The sequence below is a fragment of the Armigeres subalbatus genome, chromosome 1, assembly GCF_024139115.2.
Source record: "Armigeres subalbatus isolate Guangzhou_Male chromosome 1, GZ_Asu_2, whole genome shotgun sequence".
NCBI lineage: Eukaryota > Metazoa > Arthropoda > Insecta > Diptera > Culicidae > Armigeres > Armigeres subalbatus.
Genome location: NC_085139.1, coordinates 102184119 through 102197698, shown reverse-complemented (window position 1 = coordinate 102197698; position 13580 = coordinate 102184119). Strand labels below are relative to the sequence as shown.

Sequence of the window (13580 nt, the reverse complement as noted above, 5' to 3'; positions counted from 1 at the left end):
GGATTGAAAACAAATGTGTAAACAAATTATATTGCTTCTCGCCAGCACGACAAATTCAAATCCATGTGGATGTAGAATTATTTGGCCAAATATATGTAAACGAAAAATGTATATTTTTGGGCATCTCGAAGGATAAAATCTGTTGAAACATTTAGGAGGGGGCATCCACAGAGTACGTCACACTTTCAAGGGGAAGGTAGGAGGGGGTTCGAGAAGCGTGACGATCAACACACAAATTTTAGAGAACTAATACATTTTTTGCGTGACGTACTTTATGGATCTTACAAAATCATTTAACCCTCTACCGCCCAACACCGCCTTTAGACGGGGTACTTCAATTATGTTTTATATTCAGTTCAATCAAAGGTAATTGCCTATTTCCGGGGATTAAACCACCCGACTTGGACGTTAATTTACAATGTTATGAAAACTCATATGTGAATATGTACGTTATGTGGAAGATATTGATTTGGAAAATGTATTGGAGGTAACCACTTTCCCTTCGATGGGACTCGAACCCATGACCCTACAGTACACTAGACTGGTGCTTTAACCAACTAAGCTACGAAGGACCTCCGTCGGCCTTCGCAACCTAGCTTACCTATGTTTTATAATTTTCATTGTTCAGAAATCGAAAAGGTGGTGGCGATCAATAATATAAACGTCAGTGCATGTTTAAATGTGGTTTATAGTTAATTTTCAACATTCTTCGCTTAAATAAAAAAATATTGAAGTAATTTCTTGTTCCTCGCATACCTTTGAAAAGTTGAATATTTGTAGTTTAGTATTTTTCCACAGCTAATATTATTCAATAGAATGCTATAGTGCTGAATGATACACTCTAAAATATTCAACCCACTATTGACACGGAAAATAAAAAAATAACAGAGAATATTTAAAATTTGCAATAAATCAAATTTGAATGAGAATTTTCGAATCAAAAATAGATGAAGAGATTCAAAAAATTATTTTATTGGATAAAAACTCGAAAAACAAAATCCTAAAAAATCTAAATATGAAATTGATGAAATCACGAATTACAAATTTGTATTGCCTAAAACGTGTTGAAATCCATTTTAGAAAGCAAAATAGTGAATTTGATCGGAAACAAAAAAATGGGTTGGAGAGGTTCAAGAAAGTTGTAGGCATAGCTTTCATTCAATTGTTGTTGCAATGAATTTTCTCATTCCATTAAATCTGAATTATTTTCCAGAGACCTTAGCATGAGAATTATGAATACTAGTTAGTTAGTTAGTTAGAAATTTTCTCGACTTCCCTGGGCATAAAAGTATCATCGTGTTAGCCTCATGATATATGAATGTAAAAATGGTAACTGGGATTAGAAGCGTTGCAGTCACTGCTACTGCTGCGAGTTGGCAATGTCCCAGTGCGGAATGTAATGCCAATACAAAGAAGACAAACAAGTTGACCGATGGATTTTAAGACACTTTATTTATTCTTAAAGCTTTAAATGTCTACATATTTTTGTTATTATTATTATTTATTTTTATAAAAAAATGAATTGAATTTCTAGTTGCAGTTGTTTTTCGTTTAAACATGCTACGCCATTTATAGGTAGGGGGCATCTAAATTTGTGACGAAAGGCTACGATGGGGTAGAAGGAGCTTAAAAATGGACTAAATTGCTTCAAATTTGCTCCAGTGGAAAAAAGTGGAAATTGAACTAGCTTCAAATTTGTCCCAGTATTAGTTTCACATTGGTATTATGTCAATGATTACTCTATCTTATTAAACTGTTTCTAATTGCTAAGACTCGAAAAATTGTTCTTCCACAGTACTTAACAAAGAAAACAATTCCAGAATGATTTCGAATCCATCGCAAACCGAATTCAAGTATTTATTTGCCGGAACTTCGCCAATTCAAGCATTCTCATTTTCTCACTTTAACGTAATTTGTCTCACACCCCTCCTGGTTGCGAACACATTCCATTAAACTAGAGATGGGCAAAACAGCTCATTGCAGTGAGCGGATCTGATCCGTTCAGTTCATTGAAAAGAGTCAGCTCCTTGGATCAGCTCTTCAGTTCTTTAATGCTACATATAATAAAACATAATTATTAATATTATTATTTTAATTATTGTTCAAAAATTTGAAAAAATTATGTCATTCATTGATTTATTCATTCGTTCATCATTCATCTATTTACCTTTCTTTGAAATTTTTAAAATGTTTGGCTACAGTGAGGTAATAATTTCTATTGAAAACCTACATTTTTAAACTAATAACATTTATTACGCTTTTTCTGCTCGTCTATTTTTGAAGTCAAGGAGTGCATTTAGGACTATCACATTTATTTCTATACAAAACCTAACTACACATTATTTTCTATTCATAATTCTAAGTTACATTTTGTTGATAACGTTTCTCAAATCGTTAATTTAAATAATTCAGTCCCTAGTCTCTGATATGTATATGAACCATATCACGTGTCATAAGTTTTCTCTTCATACTGGGTGCAGTAAATCAATGTCTTGTTTGCGCGCGTTTCTAACCCTTCTAACCATGCGTAGTTGACATTTTCATACAAGCGAGCCCATTCATCTATATTGGTTCCCGAAATGCGAGAGAAATAAAACAAGAGAGTAAAAATACAGAGCACGGTGCTACAAACAAACCGAGTGCACATGTAGCAGTATGCTGGCGGGTACACCTGTCGCAAGTAAAAGATCCGCTCCGTGCAAGACACAGCACCCAGCTCGGTTCGTTTGAACCACACGGTTCGCTCGCCAGAATCGGTCGCGACTGATCTGGATCGAGATCCGTGTCGCACGGATCTGAGCTAGTGGCGCAGCTCTCGCTTCCATGTCACAGCAATTTCGAGACGGACGACGACATGAGCGGAACTGAGAGTTGTTCGGATCTTCGGATACTTTGCTTAGTACGGTTCGTTCGCTACCGCACTACTAGGTATCTTTTGTGTGTCCGTTCGTAGCGCCGAGTATGTGGGTATGGGTTAAGAAATAGGCGGCAAGCTAGATTATTTTTGCTTGTGTGTTTCTTATTCCTCTCTGCAGCAGAAATGATTTCTGTTGCTTGGCTTGATGGTGCTTGAGGTGCAAATAATAAACGATCAACACGTGCGCGGTACTGGACTGGAATGCTCATACAAGCTCGCTTGTGTTGTGTACCGAGAGCGTGGTATTTTCGTTTGTGCTGTACAAAATACAACAGCGCGCGTACTCGAGTGCGTACGCTCGAGGGAGTTTCTCTAGGCGCGTGTTTGACAATGATTTCATCAATTTAAAGTGAGCTGCTGAGCTGGGCTTCTTTAAAAAAGATCCATGGCTCATCAGCTCAATGTAAGGAAGCGAATCTTTGGAACAGCTCCTGAGCGGAACGCCCATCTCTACATTAAACACCGGTCGGACCAGCCAGACAAACAGACCCACCTGTTTGAAAAGAGCTCTTGAAAAACAAAAAGCAAAACTCCCATCACAGCGCAATTTCTCCTCATATCTGGAAATCATCTCACGTACTCGAAACTATCCCCGCGCAAGCCAAAGAATACAGTCATTCTAGCAGCCCCACCGCAACTTTTTCTTTCCGCCTGCGGAGATGATCAACCAGTGCCACCAGCACCGCACCGACTGACTGTTGCGTTGGTTCTTTGGAAACACTTGGATACCATCATGAAGGGGAAAATCGTTTATCTCTGCCGCCGTGTGGACGGAAGATGATTGCAGGACCGAACAGTCATCGCCATCGCTGCTGCCGTGAACTCTGGACGTGACCATATTTCGGACCAGCCAGCACGTCCGAATGCCTTAATCGAATAACGATTTGATCCGTAGAGTACCTCAATCCAACGGAATCCACTCGCTTTTTTTGCCGCTTTTGTAGATATTAAATTTTAGAACCCAATTCACCCGACTGTGCCTGGCCAGCCATTGCAGCAACAAGCTTGTCAACAGGTACTTTGATTCCGAGTTGGCCCTTGGCCAAGAAAGGAAATCTCAACAGCTGCTCGCTGCCCCTTACTCTGTGCTCTGCTATCGAGCGTCTACAATCTGCTGCGCGTCGCGCATTTCGACTGAATGGTTCGCCGGCAATGTATCCGATTAATTACGGAATCGGTCGTCGGTGATGCCGGTGACGATGACATGTGTTTTGCTCGACATTTTGGTCGCTGTTGAGTGAATCACACCTCAGCGAGACGCCACCAGCGTTGAGTGATTAGGATTCATGTCGATCAAAGGGCGATCCGGCGATTGATTAGTCATTTTATTCAACTTCCATTTAGATGCAAAGGGGCAAATCGGTTATACCTGAACCATGAACAGGTGTGAATTTCTGCAAAGTTCCTTATTTTGACAATGAAGCAATATTTTATTTTTACTATGAAGCAAAATAAATTGAAATTTCTTATGAGCACCATCCTTGCAACAATGTGGAAATATCTCATTAAATCACACAAAATCAACTCAGGCTTTCAAAAGTCATATATTTCATATCCAATGACCTGACTATACGGTTTTAATTAGCCAACTGCCATCCAACAGCCAAAACGACAATCGTACACATTGCTGAAAGAAAGATGAGTTAACCGCGAATGGACCAAACAGAAAAAAAAACTGTCGTGTGTCACAGTTTCGAATTCTTGTCAATCATCAAAGTACCATGACTGTGACAATCACGACGACGACGACGGCGAGGAAGACGATCGACGTCTCGGTGAAATGGAGACCGATCCCAACCGTGTGACAGCAGGGCAGAGTGGCAGCGCTTACGATACTGAACTCACTAAAAATAAAATCTCGTAATTGGCTATTATTATTCATCAAGTTCTTTGATTGGAAATAAATCGCCCATCTTCCCACATGGCCTGTGTGGCGCAAGTCATTATTGTGAATGATCATCATGTTTGGTAGATGTGCATAGCTTTATTGTGCTTATTTGAATTGGCGTTAGATTAAATGATCTTCAATAACATTGAAAATGCCAGATAATAAACGATCTATAAAATCTGATTTGATTGATCTTCAAATAGATTTGTTGAAAAAGGAAGATTGTCATGACAGTAGCTTCTTGGGCTTGAGCTCATCCCTTTCCACGGTTATGGCTGAAATGCCGCAGAATAGAACTACCCTCCGGGGTTTATGCAGAAATTCAGGCAAACATTAAAACTATGGAATTCAGCCACATGTATCTCAAAATAAAGAGAAAATCAGCGCAGTTGGAATTCAGACATTTTTTCGCACTAATTCAGACAAGATGATTTGTCGGAACACACACCTGACATTAATGCTCCGAATTCCACAGCACATCTTCCAAATTCCAATAGCAATTATTACTAATTCCGATGGGAATTCTACAAATTATTTACAATTTCGAAAGGAATCATAATACCGACAGGAATACTCCCGAGCACCAACAGGATTTCCCCCCAAATCCGAAGAACACTTTCCTGAATTCCGAGAGTAGGTCTTCATAATTCTTATAGGAATTCTTTACAGGACAAGATTTTTTTCATATTCCATATGGATTTCTTTTCAAATTAAGACCGGACCTAAAATCGCCTGACTTAAACAATAACTTGGTTGTATTCAAACGACTCATTGCCGGAATCAGGAAGAACCTTTGTAGAAATTCAGACAAACGCTTTTCGGAATTTAGATGAACTTTAGTGGGAGTTCCTCCGAATCCTGATAGGAATTCAAATAAAAATTCGGTTGACAAGCCTTCGTCTAAAATTCGGTAAAATTCTGCGGAATTTTTGAGTGAGTGTTCAGGCAGGCAGGTATGGGTAGAATTCCTGCCATAATTAAGGAAATTTCTTTTCAGAAATCTGATAAATACTGGTGAGGGTTGAGATAAATTATAGATGGAATTCGGATGAATCAATGTTGTTAAAAATACTTGTCGGAATTCGGATGAAAACCTGTCGGAATTCAAATGAATTTCTGTCAGAGCTCGAATAAATACCTGTCGGAATTCAGAAGAAATCCTGTCAAGTAAATTCCTCCTGTAATTTGAATAAATCCTGTTTGGATCCTGTCGTAATATGGAAATCAAAGGTCAAAGGTCGAATTGATTATGTTGGAAGTCGAATTAATTCCTGTCGGAATTCTAGTGAATTCCGGTGGGAATTCGAATAATTTTCTGAGAGTATTATAATGAGTTCCTGTCGGAATTCGGATGACATCCTGTCGGAATTCGAATTAGGTCCCGTCGGAGTTCAGAAAAAATGCTGTCGAAATTCGGATGAAATCTTATCTCGGAAATACTAACTGAAGGAATTCTAATAAATAACTGACGTTGGTATCGGATGAATTTCTGTCGGAATTCTTATACTCCCTTATACTTATATTTATACTGTCGAAACTAGGATTAATTCGAATCGGAATTCCAATGAAATCCTGTTGAAATTCGAATGAATTACTGCCGGGATCCGGATCAATTCTTGTCGGATGTCGAATCAAATCCTGTCACCATTCCGATCAATTACTGTCGGAATTTGGATGGGTTTCAGTCGGAATTTCGATCACTTCCTGTCGGAATTCCGATCAATTCTTGCCGGGATTCTGATCTATTCCTGTCGGATTTCCGATCAATTCTTGTCGGAATTCGGATCAACTCCTCTCGGAATTGGGATCAATTCCTGCAGGAATTCGAATCAATTTCTGTCGGAATTCGAATAAAGTCCTGTCGGAATTAGGGTGAAATACTTTCGGAATTTGGACACATTCATGTCGGAATTCGGATCAATTCCTGTCGGCATTCCGATAACTTCCTGTCGGAATTCGAATGATTTTCGTTTGGGTCAGTTCCTGTCGGACTTCCGATCAATTCCAGCCGGAATTCGGATCAATTATTACGGGAATTCACAAAAATTCCTGTCGAAATTCGGATTAATTTCTGTCAGAATTCGGATCAATTCTTGTCGGAATTCGGATCAATTCCTGTCGAAATTCGAATGAACTTCTGTCAGAATTCGAAAGCATTCTTGTCGGCATTCCTATCAAATCCTGTCGGAACTCGGATAAGTTAAAGTCAGATTATAGATCAGTTCCTGTCGAATGATTTTTTTTTGGAACTCTAATGAATCCCTTTCGGAATTTCGACCAGTTCCTGTCAGACTTCCGATCAATTCCAGCCGGAATTGGAATGAACTGTAGACGGTTGTGGGGGGAGTTCGAATGAATTCCTGGTTGGAATTCGAATGAATTCCTGGTCGGAATTCGAATGAATTCCTGGTCGGATTTCGAATGAATTCCTGGTCGGAATTCGAATGAATTCCTGGTCGGAATTCGAATGAATTCCTGGTCGGAATTCGAATGAACTCCTGGTCGGAATTCGAATGAATTCCTGGTCGGAATTCGAATGAATTCCTGGTCGGAATTCGAATGAATTCTTGGTCGGAATTCGAATGAACTCCTGGTCGGAATTCGAATGAATTCCTGGTCGGAATTCGAATGAATTCCTGGTCGGAATTCGAATGAATTCCTGGTCGGAATTCGAATGAATTCCTGGTCGGAATTCGAATGAATTCCTGGTCGGAATTCGAATGAATTCCTGGTCGGAATTCGAATGAATTCCTGGTCGAAATTTGAATGAATTCCTGGTCGGAATTCGAATGAATTCCTGGTCGGAATTCGAATGAATTCCTGGTCGGAATTCGAATGAATTCCTTGGCGGAATTTGAATGAATTCCTATCGGAATTCGAATGAATTCCTGTCGGAATTCGGATGAATTCCTGTCGGAATTCGGATGAATTCCTGTCGGAATTCGGATGAATTCCTGTCGGAATTCGGATGAATTCCTGTCGGAATTCGGATGAATTCCTGTCGGAATTCGGATGAATTCCTGTCGGAATTCGGATGAATTCCTGTCGGAATTCGGATGAATTCCTGTCGGAATTCGGATGAATTCCTGTCGGAATTCGAATGAATTCCTGTCGGAATTCAGATGAATTCCTGTCGGAATTCGGATGAATTCCTGTCGGAATTCGGATGAATTCCTGTCGGAATTCGGATGAATTCCTGTCGGAATTCGGATGAATTCCTGTCGGAATTTGGATGAATTCCTGTCGGAATTCGGATGAATTAATGTCGGAATTCGGATGAATTAATGTCGGAATTCGGAAGAATTCCTGTCGGAATTCGGATGAATTCCTGTCGGAATTCGGATGAATTCCTGTCGGAATTCGGATGAATTCCTGTCGGAATTCGGATGTATTCCTGTCGGAATTCGGATGAATTCCTGTCGGAATTCGGATGAATTCCTGTCGGAATTCGGATGAATTCCTGTCGGAATTCGGATGAATTCCTGTCGGAATTCGGATGAATTCCTGTCGGAATTCGGATGAATTCCTGTCGGAATTCGGATGAATTCCTGTCGGAATTCGAATGAATTCCTGGTCGGAATTCGAATGATTTCCTGTCGGAATTCGAATGAATTCCTGTCGGGACTCGAATGAATTCCTGCCGGAATTCGAATAAATTCCTGTCGGAATTCGAATGAATTCCTGTCAAATTTGAATGAATTCCTGTCGGATTTGAGATGATTTCTTTTCGGAATTCGAACAAATTCTTGTCGGAATTCGAAATTTCTGTCAGAATTCGAATGAATTTCTGTCGGAATTCGAATGAATTCCTGTCGGAATTCGAATGAATGCATGTCGCAATTAGAAAGAATTCCTGTCGGAATTAGAAAGAATTCCTGTCAGAATTCGAAAGAATTCCTGTCGGAAATCGAATGAATTCCTGTCGGAATTCGAATGAATTCCTGTCGGAATTCGAATGAATTCCTGTCGGAATTCGAATGAATTCCTGTCGGAATTCGAATGAATTCCTGTCGGAATTCGAATGAATTCATGTCGGAATTCGAATGAATTCCGTTCGGAATTCGAATGAATTCCGTTCGGAATTCGAATGAATTCCGTTCGGAATTCGAATGAATTCCGTTCGGAATTCGAATGAATTCCGTTCGGAATTCGAATGAATTCCGTTCGGAATTCGAATGAATTCCGTTCGGAATTCGAATGAATTCCGTTCGGAATTTGAATGAATTTCTTTCGGAATTCGAATGAATTTCTGTCGGAATGCGAATGAATTCCTGTCGGAATTCGAATGAATACCTGTCAAAATTCGAATGAATACCTGTCAAAATTCGAATGAATTTCTGTCGGAATTCGGATGAATTTCTGTCAGAATTCGGAATTCCTGTCGGGATTCAAATGAATTCCTGTCGGGATTCAAATGAATTCCTGTCGGGATTCAAATGAATTCCTGTCGGAATTCGAATGAATTCCTGTCGGAATTCGAATGAATTCCTGTCGGAATTCAAATGAATTCCTGTCGGAATTCAAATGAATTCCTGTCGGAATTCAAATGAATTCCTGTCGGAATTCGAATGAATTCCTGTCGGAATTCAAATGAATTCCTGTCGGAATTCAAATGAATTCCTGTCGGAATTCGAATGAATTCCTGTCGGAATTCGAATGAATTCCTGTCGGAATTCGAATGAATTCCTGTCGGAATTCGAATGAATTCCTGTCGGAATTCGAATGAATTTCTGTCGGAATTCGAATGAATTCCTGTCGGAATTCGAATGAAATATTGTCAGAATTCGGATGAATTATTGTCAGAATTCAGATGAATTCCTATCGGAATCCGAACGAATTTCTGTCGGAATTCGAATGAATTCCTGTCGGATTTCGAATGAATTCCTGTCGGAGTTCTAATGTATTTCTGTCGGAATTCGAATGAATTCCTGTCGAAATTCGAATGAACTTCTGTCGGAATTCGGATGAATATCTGTCGGAATTCAGATGAATTTCTGTCGGGAATCGAATGACCTCTTGTCGAAATTCGAATGAATTCCTGTCGGAATTCGAATGAATTCCTGTCGGAATTCGAATGAATTCCTGTCGGAATTCGAATGAATTCCTGTCGGAATTCGAATGAATTCCTGTCGGAATTCGAATGAATTCCTGTCGGAATTCGAATGAATTCCTGTCGAAATTCGAATGAATTTCTGTCGGAATTCGAATGAATTTCTGTCGGAATTCGAATGAATTTCTGTCGGAATTCGAATGAATTTCTGTCGGAATTCGAATGAATTTCTGTCGGAATTCGAATGAATTCCTGTCGGAATTCGAATGAATTCCTGTCGGAATTCGAATGAATTCCTGTCGGAATTCGAATGAATTCCTGTCGGAATTCGAATGAATTCTTGTCGGAATTCGAATGAATTCCTGTCGGAATTCGAATGAATTCCTGTCGGAATTCGAATGAATTCCTGTTGGAATTCGAAAGAATTCCTGTCGGAATTCGAATGAATTCCTGTCGCAATTCGAATGAATACATGTCGGAATTCGAATGAATTCCTGTCGGAATTCGAATTAATTCTTGTCGGAATTTGAATGAATTTCTTTCGGAATTCGAATGAATTTCTGTCGGAATGCGAATGAATTCCTGTCGAAGTTCGAATGAATACCTGTCAAAATTCGAATGAATTTCTGTCGGAATTCGGATGAATTACTGTCGAAATTCGAATGAATTCCTGGTCGGAATTCGAATGAATTCCTGGTCGGAATTCGAATGAATTCCTGGTCGGAATTCAAATGAATTTCTGGTCGGAAGTCGAATGATTTTTTGTCGGAATTTGAATGCATTTTTGTCGGAACTCGAATGATTTCATGTGGGAATCTGAAGGAATTCCTGTCGGAATTCGAATGAATTCCTTGTCGGAATTGGATGCATTTCTGCCGAAATTTAGATGAGTTGAGAGTAATTCAGATGAATTCGAAATGCGGATGAATTTCTTCGAAAAAAAAAGATGCGTTTCAGTCATTCATATGAAATAAAATAATATAACTTTTGTTCCATTAGACAAATTCTGTTGATAATCTGAGACAGATTCCGTTGAGAATCTGACAGATTCGTTGGGAATCTGAGACAGATTCCGTTGGAAATTTGACACATTCCGTTGGCAATTTGGGACAGATTCCGTGGCAATTTTTCAGGTTCGTCTGAACTCAGACGATTCTTTGGGATTTTGAGCCAGATTTCGTTAATCAAGAGATTCCGTTGGGATTCTGACAGATTTCGTTGGGAATCTGAGACAGATTCGTTGAGGAGTCTGAGAAGATTTCGTTGGGAGTCTGAGAGATTTCGTTGGAGTCTGAAGATTTGTTACAATCTGAGACAGATTTCGTTGAATCTGAGAAAGATTCGGATGGGAATTTCAGACAGATTCCTGATGAGAAATCTGAGACAGATTCGATAGAATCTGAGACAGATTCCGATGGAATTGGAGATTCATGGAATCTGAGAGATTCCGATGGGAATTGGAGACAGATCGATGAATCTGAGACAGATTCCTGATAGAATCTAGAAGATTCCGATGGAATCTGAACAGATTCCGATGGAATTGAAACAGATTCTGAATTCGAAAGATTCCGTTGGGAATCTGAAACATATTCCGTTGGGAATCTAAAACATATTCGTTGGAAATCTGAGACAGATTCTGGGAACTGAGAAGATTCCAGAATCTGAGACAGATTCCGGAATCTGAGACAGATTCTTGAGAATCTAGAGACATATTCCGTTGGGCATCTAAGACAGATTCCGTTGGGCATCTGAGAGATTCGTTGGGAATCGGTGACAAATTCCGTTGAGAATCTGAGATAGATCTGCTTGAAAATCTGAGACAGATCCGCTGGGAATCTGAGACAGATCTGCTGGGGAATTCGAGATAGATTCCAGAATCTGAGACAGATTCGTTGGGTATCTGAGAGATTCCGTTAGAATCTGAGACAGATTCGTCGGGATCGACAGACTTCTGGGAATCTTAGATAGATTCCGTTAAGAATCTGACAGATCTGCTGAGAATCTGAGAAGATTCTGCTGAGAATCTGAGAAGTCTGTTGGGAATCTGAGAAGATTCCTTGAAGATCTGAGACAGATTCCGTTGGGAATCTGAGACAGATTCCTGGGAATCTGACAGATCGTTGAATCTAAAGATTCGTTGGGAATCTGAGACAGATTCCGTTGGGAATCTGAAGATTCGTTGAGAATTGAGACAGATTCCGTTGAATCTGAGACAGATTCCGTGGGGAATCTGAGACGAATTCGTTGAAATCGAGACAGTTTACGTTAGGTATCTGAGACAGATTCCATTGGGAATTTGAGATAGATTCCGATGGAAAGCTGAGACAGATTCTTTGGAATTTGAAACATTCCGATGGGAATCCACCACAGTTTCTGTGGACCAGACACATTCCGTTGGGAATCTCAGACAGATGCGTTGGGAATCTAAGGCAAATCTGATGAGAATCTGGAGACAGATTTCGTAGGGGGAACAGATTCCGTAGGGAATCTGAAAGATTTCGGGAATTTGAGACAGATTCCAATGGAAATCTGAGACAGATTCGATTAGGAATCTGTGACAGATTCCGATGAAATCTGAGACAGATTCCGATGTAATCTGAGACAGATTCCGTGGCAATGGGACAGATTCAGTTGGCAATTTGGAAATAGACTAGTTGGCAATTTGAGACAGATTCCGTTGTTAATCAAGGCAAAGTTTCGTCTGAATACGAGACAGATTCCGTTGGGAATCAGAAACAGAGTCGTTGGGAATGGAAACAGATTCGATGGAGTGCAGACAGATTCCGATGGGAATCTGAGAGTTTCGCTGGAATTTAGTAGATTTTGGAACATATTCCGTTGGGAATTCTGAGACAGATTTCGGGAATCTGAGACAGATTCCGTTGGCATTTTGAGAATGATTCCATTGGGAATTTGAGACAGATTCCGTTGGGAATTTGAGACAGATTCCGTTGTAAATCTGAGATAGATTCTGTTGGGTATCTGAGACAAATTCTGTTGATAATCTGAGAGATTCCGTTGAGAATCTGAGAAGATCTCGATTGGGAATCTGAGACAGATTCCGTTGGAAATTTGAGACACATTCCGTTGGCAATTTGGGACAGATTCCGTTGGCAATTTTCGGGGTTTCGTCTGGAATCCTGACAGATTCTGTTGGGATTTTGAGCCAGATTTCGTTGGGAATCTAAGACAGATTCTGCTGGGATTCTAGATTTCGTTGGGAATCTGAGACAGACGTTGCTGAAGCTGACAGATTTCGTTGGGAGTCTGAGACAGATTTCGTTGGGAGTCTGAGACAGATTTCGTTGAATCTGAGAGATTTCGTTAAATCTGAGACAGATTCGATGGGAATCTCAGACGATTCCGATGAGAATCTGAAGATCTCGATGAATCTGAGAGAGATTCCGATGGGAATCTGGACAGATTCCGATGGGAATCGAGACAGATTCGATGAATCGAGAGATTCCGATGAATCTGAAAGATCTGGGAATCTGAACAGATTCCGATGAAATCTGAAACAGATTCCGATGGGAATCTGAAAAGATTCGGGAATCTACTATTCCGTTGGGAACTAAAACATAATTCCGTTGAAATCTGAGACAGATTCCGTTGGAATTGAGACAGATTCGTTGATTCAGACAGATTCCGTTGAATCTGAGACAGATTCCTTTAGAATCTGAGACATATTCCGTTGGGCATCTAAGACAGATTCCGTTGGGCATCTG

General features: G+C 40.0%; 1 non-coding gene across 1 annotated transcript; it reads right to left on the bottom strand.

The window, feature by feature from the left end:
- Positions 1-496: 496 nt before the first annotated feature.
- On the bottom strand, positions 497-572 carry Trnat-agu (transfer RNA threonine (anticodon AGU)). Its single transcript has one exon. It is a non-coding gene; the product is annotated as a tRNA-Thr (tRNA).
- Positions 573-13580: the final 13008 nt, after the last annotated feature.